The sequence below is a fragment of the Lactuca saligna genome, chromosome 2, assembly GCF_052625555.1.
Source record: "Lactuca saligna cultivar CGN05327 chromosome 2, ASM5262555v1, whole genome shotgun sequence".
Taxonomy (NCBI): domain Eukaryota; kingdom Viridiplantae; phylum Streptophyta; class Magnoliopsida; order Asterales; family Asteraceae; genus Lactuca; species Lactuca saligna.
This window is the reverse complement of record NC_136418.1, coordinates 4,072,469-4,089,586: the sequence shown is the minus strand read 5'-3', so window position 1 is coordinate 4,089,586 and position 17,118 is coordinate 4,072,469.

Below are 17,118 nucleotides of genomic sequence, written 5' to 3'. Positions count from 1 at the left end.
CATTTAGGGTAAAGACCCAGCCCGACTGCGAACGGTAGTTGTCCCTATCGGTTTGAAAGCTGGCGTCACTGTACCCTTGCACCTTCAAGTCATCACTCCCTCCGAGGACTAAAAACCATTCCTTCATCCTCCGAAGGTACTTAAGGATATTCTTCACCGCAATCCAATGTGCTCTGCCAGGATTCCCTTGATATCTACTAACCATGCTCAAAGCAAAGGCTACATCAGGGCGAGTACAAGTCATAGCGTACATGATTGAGCCAACTGCGGAAGCGTATGGAACTCGGCTCATTTCTGCTATCTCAGCTTCGGTACTCGGACTTTGAGTCTTACTCAATTTGGCATTACTTTGTATCGGTAATTCTCCCTTCTTCGAGTTCTCCATACTAAAACGTTTTAGTACTTTCTCTAAGTAAGTGTTTTGACTAAGTCCAATTAGTCTCTTACTTCTTTCTCTTACTATCCTTATTCCCAAAATATAGGAAGCCTCTCCGAGGTCCTTCATAGCGAAGCACTTCTTGAGCTAGGACTTAACCTCCTACAGAGTCGGGATGTCGTTTCCTATGATCAATATGTCATCGACATATAGAACGAGGAAGCTTACTATACTCCCACTGGCTTTGACATATACACATGATTCATCTTCGCTTCGTACAAATCCAAACTCTTTGACTTTCTCATCGAAGCAGAGATTCCATTTGCGAGACGCTTGCTTAAGTCCATAAATGGACTTCTCAAGCTTACGCACTCTATTCGGATGCTTCGGATCCACAAACCCCTCTGGCTGAGCCATGTAAACATCCTCAGCCAACTTCCCGTTAAGGAAAGCGGTCTTGACATCCATTTGCCAAATCTCATAATCATGAAATGCGGCAATAGCTAGCATCACTCTAATAGATTTTATCTTCGCAACTAGTGAGAAGGTATCTTCATAGTCAACTCCGGGAGTTTGAGTAAAGCCCTTCGCAACCAATCGCGCCTTATATGTGTGTACCTTTCCATCCACGTCGGTCTTCTTCTTGAAGATCCATTTGCACCCAACGGTCTTACGTCCGGGCACATTATCAACCAAATTCCAAACTTGGTTATCATACATGGATTGGATCTCTCTATCCATCGCCTCTTTCCATTTCGCAGTCTCCGGGCCTGCCATGGCTTCCTTATAGCTATTAGGTTCATCAAGGTTTATTAGTGTACCATCACTAATATACGTGTCCCCTTCGGTAGTAATATGAAAACCAGGGGTTGAACTCTAACTCTTTCGGAACGTCTAAGAGGTAAGGATTCGTCAATTGGTTCAACCGGAGTTTCCTCCTCGGGTTGAGTGCCAGCGGTAGAGGTTCCTTCATCTATCGACTCTTGAATCTCTTCAAGTTCGATTTGCCTCCCACTATCTCCTTGGCCTATGAGTTCTCGCTCTCGGAAAACTCCTCTCCTCGCAACAAAGACAACATTGTCCTTCGGTCTATAGAAGAGATATCCAAAGGATTTCTGCGGGTAGCCGATGAAAATACATCGCTCACTTCGAGGTTCGAGCTTGTCGTGAGTATCTCGTCTTACGAAAGCCTCGCAACCCTAAACCTTGATATGTGCTAACGAATGAGATTTCCTCGTCCACATCTCGTGAGGTGTTTTGGAAACCTTCTTAGTAGGGACTCGGTTAAGGATATGGGCGGCAATCTCTAAGGCATACCCCCAAAAAGAGATTGATAGCGAAGCACGACTCATCATAGAGCGAACCATATCCAATAAGGTTCGATTACGCCTTTCTGCCACACCATTCAATTGTGGTGTCCTAGGAGGCGTCAATTGCGAAAGTATTCCACACTCCTTGAGATAATCGTGGAATTCAAGACTTAGGTACTCTCCTCCTCGATCGGATCAAAGCATCTTGATCTTCCTGCCCAATTGATTCTCCACTTCATTCTTAAACTCTTTGATCTTTTCAAAAGTTTCTGACTTTTGCTTGATTAAATAGATATACCCATATCTACTATAGTCATCGGTGAAAGTCACGTAGAAGCGGTTTCCATCCTTTGTGGTTGATCTAAACGGTCCACATACATCGGTATGTATTAGGTCCAATAGACCCTCACCCGTTTCGCACGTACCAGCGAAGGGTGACTTAGTCATCTTTCCAAGCAAACAAGACTCGCATGTGTCATCTTCCCTAAGGTCGAATGAGTCCAACACTCCATCCTTTTGGAGTTGGGCTATGCGTTTCTTGTTGACATGTCCAAGACGACAATGCCACAATGATGCTTTATCCAAACTATTGGAAGAATCCATATACAAAACATCATTTCCTAAGTTATCAACAATCATAACAGTTTCATAAATTTCATTACATGGTATAGCTTCAAAGTAAAAAACACCATTTAGATAAGCCAAAATAGAACCCTTCTCATTATTAAAAGAAAATCTAAAACCTTGTCTAAACAAACCATGAAATGAAATGATGTTTCTAGCCATTTCTGGCGAATAGCAACAATTGTTCAAATCTAAACATAAACTATTCCTAAGCACTAAAGAATACACTCCAATCTTGGTCACAGGCGACGATCTTCTGTTCCCCATGATTAGATTGATCCTTCCTTGCTCCACATCCGTACTTCTTCTTAGTCCCTGCACATTAGAACAAATGTGGTAACCACAACCGGTATCAAGAATCCAAGAAATAGCATGATTAGAATCGTTAGATTTAATTGTGTATATACTTGGGAAAGATGGCTTGATCTTTCCTTCCTTGATGGCTTGCAGGTACTCTGCGCAGCTTCTCTTCCAATGTCCTATCTTGTGGCAGTGGTGACATTCAGCCTCCTTTGGGTTAGAGCAGGGCTTAGCGGGATCAACTTTGGTCCCACTAGAAGAGGCACCATATCGGGCTTTAACCTTGCGATAGTTCTTAGACGAAGCCTTCCTCTTCTTTCCCTTCCCTTGACCAATAGCCAAGACAGGAGCAGCGGGTGGATTGGGAGTTGGTGCAACAGACTTGTCTTTGAAGTTTCTCTCAGCGACCCTCAAGAGACCTTGGAGTTTGCTTAGGGTGACCTCCTCTTTGTTCATGTGGTAGGTCATCCTAAATTGATTGTAGCTTGGAGGCAAAGAGTGAAGCACCATGTCGATCGCCAAGTCTTCCCCAAAGTCAACATTCAACTTGCGAAGACAATCGACATACCTTTGCATCTTTTGCAGATGCACGGTAAGAGACTCTCCATGACCCATCTTAGCGGAAATCATGTTAGTGAAAATCTCATAACGCTCTTGTCTCGCGTTTTGGTGGTATCTCTCCAATAAGTCTTGATGCATCTCGTACGGGTACATGTCCTCATAGGACTTTTGGAATTCGGAGTTCATGGTGGCTATCATGATGCAATGAACCTTCGTTGCATCACGCTCATGGGCTTCAAAAGCGTTCATTTCAGCCGGAGTAGCAATTTCAGCGTTGATCTTTTCAAGCTTCTCATCGAGGACATACTCCTTGTCTTTGTAGCGAGCAATTGTGCGAATGTATCTTATCCATTCGCTAAATTTCGTTCCATTGAATGTGACCTTTTGACAAAGGCTCATCAATGTGAAGGAACTATCAGCAGCGTTGTTCGATTTCGACATCTACAAAAGAAAAGGACAAAGATAGATTAGAATATGAATCCCTAATTATCACCCAATAAGAAAAATTAGGGCTAGGATCCAACAACAATAGTTACATATTAGAAAAGGGATGCCGTAATCTAAATGCAAATAATTTGAAGGTAAGTAAATGACGATTCACTACTTCTCCATCATGAAAGACCTAACTCTAAGTTCTAAATGTATTGAGAATTCCTAGGTTTGGATGAGATTCATTGAAACTTTTCAATGGCATGTTTAAATCTCGATATGCCCCTCTCGTTTGTGACTGGGATACCGAGGATCACAAAGTGGGTGTGAATTACCATGCAAATTCACATGGTGCCTTCATTGTAACGATCACCTATTCGATGTGCCGGTAAACCACACACGCTCCATCGAACTATGATAAACAATGAATCACCCTTTGCCACCTTTTCTTAGAACCAATTAGTGTGCCGGTAAACCACAAACGCTCCACTAACTTCTTAGCAAGGTGCAAAGTGTAATTTCATGGGATTGCATCAAATTCACTTTTCCTAACGTAACTAAGATTGGGAAATTTTGAAAATATTTAGTTACTTTGTATTTCCTATTATACTTTTAATGAGAGGATGAGGTTGCCCTATCCTACCCATTCGGCTAACGACCCTCCACCGATCAAGCAAGCGGTGGGTGTGAGTGTACACCCATTAAGCGCTATTTTATAGGCCGCAACCTTATACCCACCTTATAGATCGGCTTCGTGAATGAGGCCTACTAACGGTAAGACTAGCATTTAGTTATACATATATATAGATATTAATCTTATTGTAATATTATATTAGTATAGGGTTGAATTTTAAACTTGTAAAACTCTAGGGTTTGAAATTTAAATTTGTCTAAATTAAACTTTTAATCACAAAACATAAATTTCAAAACATGAGGGCAAGTTTTAAAGTTTTTCAGAACATAGAGGATCAAATAACAAATAACAATTAAATAGAAACCAAACCAGGCTCTGATACCACTGATGAGTTTTGGCCATATGAACATTCCTATGTGCACATGCAAACCCTAATGCTTGGATCTAGGTTTCTCTAATTAAACATGCTTTCTATCCAAGACTTCTAATGACTAATTAGGTATAAGAACAATACAAAACAGATCTAGAAACATACCTTTGAATCTCTTGTTTGATCTTGTTGTCTTGGAGCTCTAGAGTCACAATTGTCACTCCTCTAATGGCTTACAAACACCAACTAGCAAGGAGGATGATTTGAGAGAGAGGTTGGAGGAAGAAATCAGCCAGAGTATCTTTACTATGTTGGTGGTGCTGATTTCCCTTACCCAAGGGGTCTATTTATACTTGTAAGGCTCTTAGGGTTTCACCCTTAAACCCTAATTGGATAACTTAAACTTTAGGTAATCCTAATCCCTATCTAAGATAGCCTTGGACGATTTTAGGCTTATCCTAGCCCTAGAAATCGTCCATACCCTATCCCATAAGGATTTACAGCCCAAAGTGTAACTATCAAACAATTGACAGTTTATACCCTCTTATTTAATTAATCTCTTTAAGTCACCAAATTAATACTAATCAATCTATGACTTATATTAATTAAATAACTATATTATTATTCCTTATATTATTCTCATAATATATTAATAATATCTATTCTCTCATAATAAATCATCCTGTCAAGTTGCTATGGTGAAGGCAACCCAAAAGGACCATGCACAATCGGGTAAATACTTGCCTAATATAGTTGCAGCCTTAGACACTATTCCAACATGTCTGAACTCAAACTAAGGAAATGGTAAAAGATTTTTAAAAGAAAAACATTTTTGAAAAAGAACTTAGAAATAAAAGAGTTTTGATAAGAGAAAAGGGTGTGGTGCACGCGATCAGCCGAGCTCAAGTAAGTACTCCCAAATTACCCGTACAAGTTTATATTATGATTATCTGCTTCAGTTTCGGTAGAACAGTATGCTAGTATAGGACTAAGGATCTAGGAGGATGTCTTATGTGCCTGCTTTATGTGTTTCAGCTTTATGAGAATTGCATGCTAGTATTTGAGTAGACAGCAGTAGGATAGCCTGATTAGGTTATGCCTGGTAATATGAGCTTAGCATTGTATGCTAGTACAATTTCTAGTTATGAGGATAGAATTGCTTGAGTAGTTTCCTGTGTCTGAATGCTACTTGCTTTGTGCTTTGTGGGACTCTGAGTAATGGGAGTTAGCCATTAGGTGAATACGTCACATCACATGTGATCAGGGTTAAATAATCTCAGAGTGCTGGAAATGGCCTTACTGCACAGCTCTCGTTTGAGTCTAACCATTATAGGGATGACTCTTTTACTCGAATGATTATCCGAGCCTCATCACATGTGATGGTATTCAGGTGATGACTAATTGGCATTACAAGGAGGCCTGCAGCGACTGAGGACTGGTTTTGGTTGAGTCAGAGATTTCCCTAGGGCAAGCCTAGGATGAGAGTAGTAGAGATCAGTAGCAATGTTAGTGGCTTGGTGGAATCAAGGCGGTCCTTGAGGAAGGTACAGGTAGATGTGGAAGGTAGTAGGGCCCCATAATACTAGAAGCAGAGGATCCGTACTTGAATCGAGGAAGGCTGAGATGAGACCGGAAAGCCTGTAGTAGTAGTGATCCCTCGAGATAAATCAGTATTTCTGACGTTTATCATGATGTGTTTTTAGAATGGTGGTTTTACGCCCTAGACCAGCAAGCAGCAGTTCAGGTGCCGGGGAGGGATCAGGATCAAGCTCGGGGGCCGAGCAGTTGGATGAGCAAACTAGAGAGTTCTTCACTTCAGAAGTTACTTGTATCATTCTCGAGCAGACTCCAGTGATCTTCTGTTCGATCAAGGAGGGTATACTAGAGTTGCTGGAGGAGAAACTAGGCACATTTCGTGCTGAGGTGGCGGCCATGATGGGGTCGCGCACACATACGTTCATGGAGTTACGGGCATGTGGGGCTCCAGACTATCACAAGGCGTGGGACCCCAATAGCGAGTACTAGATGGTCCCCAGACGTGGCCAACGCTTTCCACACGAGTAGGTGTCCCAAGGGGGGCAATGCCAGATTGGCATCCTGTCTTCTGAAAGACAGGGCACGGGATTGGTGGGAGGAGGTCGGACATGCCATTGGAGATGACGCAGCTTTGGATGCTATGACCTGGGCTGATTTTAGTGCCAGGTTCAAAGCTGAATTCGCACCGGTTATTGAGGTGTAGCAGTTAGCCAGGGAGTTTCAGGACCTCACCCAGACTACCAAGACAGTGGCGGAGATTACCGCCAAGTTTAGGGAGAGGGCACTTCTCATTCCTCAGTACGCAGCTGATGAGGAAATGAAGAAGGCCCGTTATCATGAGATGCTGTGGAGTGATATCTACCAGTTTGTGAGTCGGTCCAACTGTAAAACGATGGATAACATGATTACTAAGGCGCGCGCCCGCGCGCGCGCGAGAGAGAGAGAGAGAGAGTGTAACGACACGTTTCCGGTATGTTAATTAACTTGATTTTAGGCTAAGTTTTTAAGAGGGACTCGGCGAGTTCTAGCCTGACTTGCCGAGTCGGGTCGCGCATCAGGGGCACGCGGGAGCCGGCGACTCGGCGAGTCCATATCATGGACTCGGCGAGTCCGTCCGTCTGGGAGAAACCCTAAATCCCCGGGTTTGCTCACTATTTAAACCCCATTATAGCCTCCATCTCGTCACTTTCCCCCTGAGAGCACTGTGAGAAACCCTAAACCTCCCATTTGTGAGCTTATATGTGATCTTGTTCCATTTTGTGAAGGGGTGAAGAAGGAGAAGAAGAAGGAAGCAAGGAAACGTGTTCTAGTGCCAAGATCCAAGGTCAAGTGTGAACTTATTGAGGTATTTTCGGAGTTCCCTTCTGGTTTCATGCTTAAACTTCCATTAGAGCTCTTTTAGGGCTATTTGATGCTTGTTCCAAGCTTTATGCTTGCTTGAATGTGTTATTAAGCCGAAATATCTTTAGATCTGAGTGTTGGGGTGTTGTAGAGTCCAGATCCACTACCTTTTTGGAGTTACATTGCATATTAGCCATGGATCTACCCTTATTGTGCATGTTTTAGTCTTATTTCCCTCATTCATGTGGTTGTGCACGTAAAGTTGGAAACTTTACGTGGTAAAACAGCTTAATGGACCTAGATCTATCATTTACGTGTGTTGGATTCAAGAGAAATCGAGTAAAAATATGTTGCATGGCGGCGACTCGGCGAGTCGGAAGAACGACTCGACGAGTCCGGTTGCGAGTCCCGAGTTCTTCAGTTTCATCAGTGTTGAGTGGTCGAGGTGAGTTAGGGAGTGGACTCAGCGAGTTGAGAATAGACTCAGTAATGGAGGGACTCGGCGAGTCGGTTCATACGACTCGGCGAGTCCAAGGCAATCTTCTTGGGGATTAAGAACAACTCGTCGAGTCTGTTCATCCGACTCGGCGAGTCGGATAAAGATCATCTGAGTTCTTGGATCCAGAGGTTACTCGTCGAGTCGATGCCACACTCGACGAGTATCAGCGTGTAAGAGTTGAGCGGAGAGTCTAGGACTCGGCGAGTTGGGTATCCCGACTCGGCGAGTCAGCCCTGAGTAAGTTGACTTTGACCAAGGGTAAAAGAGTCATTTTACCCTGAGTGCAGTGTTAGTGATTGATCGAGTGTGTTTATGGATTTGTAGCCGAGGAGATTCAGGAGCAGCAGCCGTTAGCTTTCCGAGCCACACACTCATCCGCTAGCTTACGAGGTGAGTTTCCTTCCAGTAGGGACGGGTCTAAGGCCACAATGCCGGCCCGTTCAGTTAGCAGTAGTCCCAGACTTCGGTCCGATGAAGTAGTTAGTATGTTTGATGCCTTTGTGGTTCAGACATGATTTATATGCTATGTGTATGTGTTTTATGTTCCGGGCTACGGCCCGATGCAGTATGCAGTATGTTTGTTATGATATGCTATGCTATGCTCAGCCAGTTCCGGACCTCGGTCCGATGCAGGGGACACGGTCCCAGTCAGTTCCGGACTTCGGTCCGATGCAGTCAGTTCCGGACTTCGGTCCGATGCAGTTAGTTCCGGACTCCGGTCCGATGCAGTCAGTTCCGGACTTCGGTCCGATGCAGTCAGTTCCGGACTCCGGTTCGATGCAGTTAGTTCCGGACTTTGGTCCGATGCAGGGGACAAGGTCCCAGTCAGTTCCGGACTTCGGTCCGATGCAGATTCCGGGCCCCGGCCCGATGCAGTGGGCAAGGCCCAATATGTGTTTATATGTTTTGTATGGTATGTGGTATTTTGGGGGAGCTCACTAAGCTTCGTGCTTACAGTTTCAGTTTTGGTTTCAGGTACTTCCGCAAGCAAAGGGAAGAGCTCTGGGTGACGGCATCACACACACCACCGCTTCAGCTTAGTTTGGATTTGATTTAGTTATTGTTTTTGATGTAGTATGATGCAGTTTCCGCACAGTACTTTATTATATTTTTGGGACATATCACGCGTGGTTTATTTATATGATACTCTGATTATATTTTTGGTGGTATTACAAACAAAAATTTTCGGGTCGTATTTTGGGTCGTTTCAAGTTGGTATCAGAGCCCTGGTTTGAGGGATTCGGATACACTCTCGGGTGTATCTGAACTCAAACTAAGGGGAAATAAAAGATTTTTTTTATAAAATGTTTTTACAAAAGAATTTTGAGAAACATTTAGAAGGAAAAGAATTGTTCTAAGATAGAGGTGTGTGCATGCGGTCAACCGAGCTCAAGTAAGTACTCCCAAATTACCCATACAAGTTATTGTTCAATTTCAGTTTTAGTAGAACAGCATGCTAGAATAGGACTAAGGATGTAGGAGAATGCCTTATGTGCCTGCTTATGTGTTACAGCTTTATGAATATTGCATGCTAGAATTGAGTAAACAGCAGTAGGATAGCCTGTTTAGGTTATGCCTAATAGTATGAGCTTAGCATCCTATGCTAGTACAGTTTCTTGTTATAAGAATAGTTTGCGTGAGTCTGTTTCCCTTGTCCGAATGCTGCTTGCTTTGTGCTTAGTGGGGTTCCGAGTAATGGGAGTTAGTCATTAAGTGGACACGTCACACCACATGTAATCAGGATTGAATAATTCCAGAGTGCTGGAACTGGCCCTACTGCGCAGCTCTTGTTTGAGTCCAACCGTTGTAGGGACGGATCTTTTACTTGAAGGATTATCCGATCCTCATCACATGTGATGGTGTTCAGGTGATGGCTAACTGGCAGTGCGAGGAGACCTACAGCAGCTGAGGACCAGTCGTATTGAGCTCGAGTTTTCTCTAGGGCAAGCCTAGGATGAGAGTAGCAGGGAATAGCAGCGGTAGAAGTGACTTGGGGAAGTCAAGGCGGTTCTTGAGGAAAGTACGGGTAGATGTGGAAGGTAGTAGGGGCCCATACTACTGAAAGCAGAGGATCCGTACTCGAATCAAGGAAGGCCAAGATTAGACCAGGAAGCTAGTAGTCGTTTCATGATCCCTTGAAATATTTCAGTGTTCTGATGTTGTTATGATATGTTTCAGAATGGTAGTGTTACGTCCGAGGCCAGCAGCCGGCAGTTCAGATGCCGGAGGGGGATCAGGATCGGGATCCGACCCGGAGGTCGGACAAATGGATGAGCAGACCAGAGAGTTCCTTTCTTCTGAGATTACGCGCATCATACTTGAGCAGACTCCTGTGATCTTCGGTTCGATCAAGGAGGGCATTTTGGAGATGATGGATGAGAGACTGGGTGCTTTCCGTACTGAGATGGCGGCCGTGATGGGGTCGCGCACACTCACTTTCAGGGAGTTCAGGGCATGCGGGGCTCCTGACTATCACGGGGCACGGGACCCCATAGCGAGTACCAGGTGGTTGGCGGATGTGGCCAACGCATTCCGCACTAGCAGATGTCCCGAGGGGGACAAGGTTAGATTGGCGTCCTGTCTCCTGAAGGATAGGGCACGTGACTGGTGGGAGGAGGTAGGACATACCATCGGGGATGATGCAGCATTGGATGCCATGACCTGGGCTGATTTCTCTACCAGGTTCAGAGCGGAGTTCGCACCGGTCATTGAGGTGCAGCAGTTAGCCAGGGAGTTCCAGGATCTTACCCAGACTACCGAGACAGTGGCGGAGATCACCGCTAAGTTCAGGGAGCGGGCCCTTCTTGTTCCACAGTATGCAGCAGATGAGGAGATGAAGAAGGCCCGTTATCACGAGATGTTGCGGAGCGACATTCGTATGTTTGTGAGCCGGTCCAGTTGCAAAACACCGGACGACATGATTGCTAGAGCCAGAGAGAGGGAGATTGATCTCGAGATGGAGAGGAAGAGGAAACCGGAGGCGGCTTCGGGTACAGGCAGTGTGGGCAAAAAGCCCAAGGTTTCAGATCACAGGTCCAGGGGTCAGCAGAGCCACGGTCGGTGTGGCAAGTGTGGGAGGTTGCACGAGGGGGTGTGCAAGGCAGGGAGTTCCGGCTGCTACAAGTGCGGTCGGACCGGGCATATGAGTAGGGATTGTACGGCCCCTGCCACTACGATTACAGCATCGGATCTGATTTGCTTTCAGTGCAATCAGAGGGGACACAAAAGGTCCCAGTGTCCCAGTTTAGCTGCAGCAGGGAAGGTGCATGCACCCGCCCCTGCCACTTTGAGGATCACGGATGGCCGTCAGGGCCGAGCTGATGCGCCAGTGGCGAAGAGCAGGGCATTTCAGATGACAGCAGAGGAGGCGCGAGCGACTCCTGATGTGGTGACGGGTATGTGTATTTCTTTCATCTTTTAAATATTAATATATCGATTGAATATTATCTGATGGTACGTTTTATTTAGGGTCGTTCTCGGTGAACGGCATCCCTGCTTTGGTATTGTTTGACTCGGGGGCCACCCGATCATTTGTATCGCTTGCGCTAAGCAAGAGATTTAGCATAGCTCCAGGGGAGCTGGATTGTCCATTAGAGGTTGAGATAGCAGATGATAGGACCGTGAGGGTCGACAGAGTATGCAGAGGATGTTCCCTTCAGATATTTGAGGAGCAGTTTCCAGTGGATTTGGTTCCGATTCCCCTGCGCGGGAATAAAGTCATTGTGGGCATGGATTGGTTGAGCCCCAATGGAGTGGTGATTGATTGTGAGCTTCAGCTAGTGAGGGTTCGCACTCCCAGTGGGGGAGAGATAGTGATTCAGGGCGAGAGGCCCCAGCGAGGATTGACCTTCTGCTCTGCCGCTAGGGCGAGGCGCTACGTTCAGCAGGGTTGCGTCGGTTATGTAGCCTATGTCTTGGATGCCCGGGATAAGGGCAAGACGACGATCGATGATGTTCCTATTGTTCGAGATTACCCGCATGTGTTTCCTGAGGATTTGCCGGGGATACCTCCTGAGAGGCAGGTTGAGTTCAGGATTGACCTGGTTCCTGGTGCGGCTCCGATAGCCAAAGCACCATATCGACTTGCTCCCCCTGAGATGCAGGAGTTGTCTACACAGCTTCAGGAGCTGTTAGACAAGGGTTTCATTCGGCCGAGCAGTTCGCCTTGGGGAGCGCCGATCTTATTTGTGAGGAAGAAAGACGGGTCGCATCGGATGTGTATTGATTACCGGGAGTTGAACAAGGTAACGGTAAAGAACCTTTACCCACTTCCAAGGATAGATGACTTGTTTGATCAGCTCCAGGGAGCGTCTTGGTTCTCCAAGATCGACCTACGCTCCGGTTACCACCAGATGAGGGTCAGGGATGAGGATGTACTGAAGACTGCTTTCAGGACCCGGTATGGTCATTATGAGTTTGTGGTGATGCCATTTGGGCTCACCAATGCCCCAGCCGCGTTCATGGATCTCATGAACTGCGTGTGCAGACCGATGCTGGATCAGTCAGTGATAGTGTTCATTGATGACATCTTGGTGTATTCCAAGACGCAGGGGCAGCACGAGGAGCACCTGCGGGAGGTGTTGGAGACTTTGAGGAGGGAGAGACTTTTCGCTAAGTTCTCCAAGTGCGAGTTCTGGTTGCACGAGGTGCAGTTTCTTGGGCATCTCGTTAATCAGAAGGGTATTTTGGTTGACTCGGCCAAGATTGAGGCCGTGATGCAGTGGGAGGTCCCGAGGTCTCCATCTGAGATTCGGAGCTTCCTAGGATTGGCAGGGTATTATCGGAGATTTATTCAGGATTTCTCCAAGATAGCAGTGCCGCTCACCCGACTAACCAAGAAGTCGGTAGTTTTTCGTTGGGAGCCTGAGCAGCAGGCGGCGTTCGAGACTCTCAGGCAGAGATTGTGCGAGGCTCCGATCCTTACCTTGCCAGAGGGCGTTGAGGATTTCGTGGTCTATTGTGATGCTTCGATCACAGGTATGGGAGCAGTGTTGATGCAGCGAGGCCATGTGGTGGCTTATGCCTCGAGACAGTTGAAGCCTCACGAGGCTAATTATCCTACCCACGACTTGGAGCTGGGGGCAGTTGTATTTGCCCTCAAGATTTGGAGGCATTACCTGTATGGGGTCCGCTGTACTATCTACACGGACCACAAGAGTTTACGATACCTTATGGATCAGCCGAGTTTGAACATGAGACAGAGGAGATGGTTGGACGTGCTGAAGGACTATGACTGTGAGATCCTGTATCATCCAGGGAAGGCCAACGTGGTGGCCGATGCCCTGAGCCGTAAGGTGTCGGCGGCCCCTATCAGGGATTTGTGTATGAGGATGACGGTGATCACTCCTTTGTTGGAGCGGATCAAGGAGGCTCAGATGGAGGGTCTCAAGGAGGAGAGGCAGAAGTGCGAGAGGATAGCGGGCCGAGTAGCTTCGTTCGACTACGACAGTCGGGGTTTGATGACGCTTCATGGTAGGGTGTGGGTACCGTACTGGGGTGGGGTACGGCAGGTATTGATGGACGAGGCTCATAAGTCTCGATTTTCTATCCATCCAGGGGCGACGAAGATGTATCGAGACCTTCGACCTGATTATTGGTGGCCCTGCATGAAGCGGGACGTCGCTTGGTACGTTGAGAGGTGCTTGACCTGCCGGAAGGTCAAGGCGGAGCACCAGAGACCTCACGGCAAGATGCAGCCGTTGGATATTCCCGTGTGGAAATGGGAGGATATCACCATGGATTTTATCACCAAACTTCCCAGGACCGCACGTGGAGTAGATTCGATATGGGTAGTGGTGGATCGGTTGACGAAGAGTGCCCATTTTATTCCGATCCAGGAGAGTATATCGGCTGAGAGGTTAGCCGATATCTATGTGCGAGAGATTGTGGCACGTCATGGAGTGCCGGTATCGGTAGTGTCGGACCGAGATGTTCGCTTCACATCCAGATTCTGGAAGCGGTTTCACGACGAGATGGGTACTCGTCTCCATTTCAGCACCGCTTTTCACCCTCAGACTGACGGGCAGAGCGAGAGGACGATTCAGACTCTCGAGGACATGCTTAGGGCATGCGTTCTAGATTTTGGGGGCTGTTGGGATACGTACCTTCCCTTAGCGGAATTCTCGTATAACAACAGCTATCATGCGAGCATTGATCGACCTCCTTTTGAGATGTTATACGGCAGAAAGTGCAGGACCCCGATTTGTTGGGGCGAGGTCGGTCAGCGGGTCATGGGGAGCACCGAGGTGGTGCTCAAGACGACGGAACTGATCCAGCAGGTCCGTAGTAGACTGCAGACTGCGCAGAGTCGGCAGAAGAGCTACGCCGACAGGAGGCGTTCAGACTTGGAGTTCCAGGTGGGAGACATGGTTCTTCTGAAAGTCTCACCTTGGAAAGGTGTCATCAGGTTCCGGAAGAGGGGCAAATTGGGCCCCAGATTTATTGGTCCTTTCAGGGTTTTGGCCCGGGTGGGTCAGGTTGCTTACCGGTTAGATCTTCCTGAGGAGCTCAGTTTGATACACAACACCTTCCACGTGTCGCAGTTGAGGAAGTGTTTAGTGGACGAGACAGCGGTCGTTCCCTTGGAGGATATCCAGGTTGATAGCGGCCTGAATTATATCGAGAAGCCGATAGCAATTCTGGAACGGAAGACCAAGACCTTGAGGAACAAGGTGATCCAGCTGGTAAAGGTGCAGTGGCAGCACCGGAAGGGGTCTGAATGGACATGGGAGGCTGAAGAAGAAATGAGAACGCACTACCCGGAGTTATTCGCAGATCCAGCTGTAGCAGACTTCGAGGACGAAGTCTGAGACAAGTGGGGGAGAATTGTAACGACACGTTTTCGGTATGTTAATTAACTTGATTTTAGGCTAAGTTTTTAAGAGGGACTCGGCGAGTTCTAGCCTGACTCGCCGAGTCGGGTCGCGCATCAGGGGCACGCGGGAGCCGGCGACTCGGCGAGTCCATATCATGGACTCGGCGAGTCCGTCCGTCTGGGAGAAACCCTAAATCCCCGGGTTTGCTCACTATTTAAACCCCATTATAGCCTCCATCTCGTCACTTTCCCCCTGAGAGCACTGTGAGAAACCCTAAACCTCCCATTTGTGAGCTTATATGTGATCTTGTTCCATTTTGTGAAGGGGTGAAGAAGGAGAAGAAGAAGGAAGCAAGGAAACGTGTTCTAGTGCCAAGATCCAAGGTCAAGTGTGAACTTATTGAGGTATTTTCGGAGTTCCCTTCTGGTTTCATGCTTAAACTTCCATTAGAGCTCTTTTAGGGCTATTTGATGCTTGTTCCAAGCTTTATGCTTGCTTGAATGTGTTATTAAGCCGAAATATCTTTAGATCTGAGTGTTGGGGTGTTGTAGAGTCCAGATCCACTACCTTTTTGGAGTTACATTGCATATTAGCCATGGATATACCCTTATTGTGCATGTTTTAGTCTTATTTCCCTCATTCATGTGGTTGTGCACGTAAAGTTGGAAACTTTACGTGGTAAAACAGCTTAATGGACCTAGATCTATCATTTACGTGTGTTGGATTCAAGAGAAATCGAGTAAAAATATGTTGCATGGCGGCGACTCGGCGAGTCGGAAGAACGACTCGACGAGTCCGGTCGCGAGTCCCGAGTTCATCAGTTTCATCAGTGTTGAGTGGTTGAGGTGAGTTAGGGAGTGGACTCAGCGAGTTGAGAATAGACTCAGTAATGGAGGGACTCGGCGAGTCGGTTCATACGACTCGGCGAGTCCAAGGCAATCTTCTTGGGGATCAAGAACAACTCGTCGAGTCTGTTCATCCGACTCGGCGAGTCGGATAAAGATCATCTGAGTTCTTGGATCCAGAGGGTACTCGTCGAGTCGATGCCACACTCGACGAGTATCAGCGTGTAAGAGTTGAGCGGAGAGTCTAGGACTCGTCGAGTTGGGTATCCCGACTCGGCGAGTCAGCCCTGAGTAAGTTGACTTTGACCAAGGTAAAAGAGTCATTTTACCCTGAGTGCAGTGTTAGTGATTGATCGAGTGTGTTTATGGATTTGTAGCCGAGGAGATTCAGGAGCAGCAGCCGTTAGCTTTCCGAGCCACACACTCATCCGCTAGCTTACGAGGTGAGTTTCCTTCCAGTAGGGACGGGTCTAAGGCCACAATGCCGGCCCGTTCAGTTAGCAGTAGTCCCGGACTTCGGTCCGATGAAGTAGTTAGTATGTTTGATGCCTTTGTGGTTCAGACATGATTTATATGCTATGTGTATGTGTTTTATGTTCCGGGCTACGGCCCGATGCAGTATGCAGTATGTTTGTTATGATATGCTATGCTATGCTCAGCCAGTTCCGGACCTCGGTCCGATGCAGGGGACACGGTCCCAGTCAGTTCCGGACTTCGGTCCGATGCAGTCAGTTCCGGACTTCGGTCCGATGCAGTTAGTTCCGGACTCCGGTCCGATGCAGTCAGTTCCGGACTTCGGTCCGATGCAGTCAGTTCCGGACTCCGGTCCGATGCAGTTAGTTCCGGACTTTGGTCCGATGCAGGGGACAAGGTCCCAGTCAGTTCCGGACTTCGGTCCGATGCAGATTCCGGGCCCCGGCCCGATGCAGTGGGCAAGGCCCAATATGTGTTTATATGTTTTGTATGGTATGTGGTATTTTGGGGGAGCTCACTAAGCTTCGTGCTTACAGTTTCAGTTTTGGTTTCAGGTACTTCCGCAAGCAAAGGGAAGAGCTCTGGGTGACGGCATCGCACACACCACCGCTTCAGCTTAGTCTGGATTTGATTTAGTTATTGTTTTCGATGTAGTATGATGCAGTTTCCGCACAGTACTTTATTATATTTTTGGGACATATCACGCGTGGTTTATTTATATGATACTCTGATTATATTTTTGGTGGTATTACAAACAAAAATTTCCGGGTCGTATTTTGGGTCGTTTCAGAGAGAGAGAGAGAGAGAGAGATTGACCTTGAGATGGAAAGGAAGAGGAAGCCGGAGGCGGCTTCAGGTACAGGGAGTTCGGGAAAAAAGCCCAAGGTTTCAGATCACAGATCTAGGAGTTACCAGAGCCACGGTCGGTGTGGCAAGTGTGGGAGATTGCACGATGGGGAGTGCAAGGCAGGGAGTGTCGGCTGCTATAAGTGCGGCCGGACTGG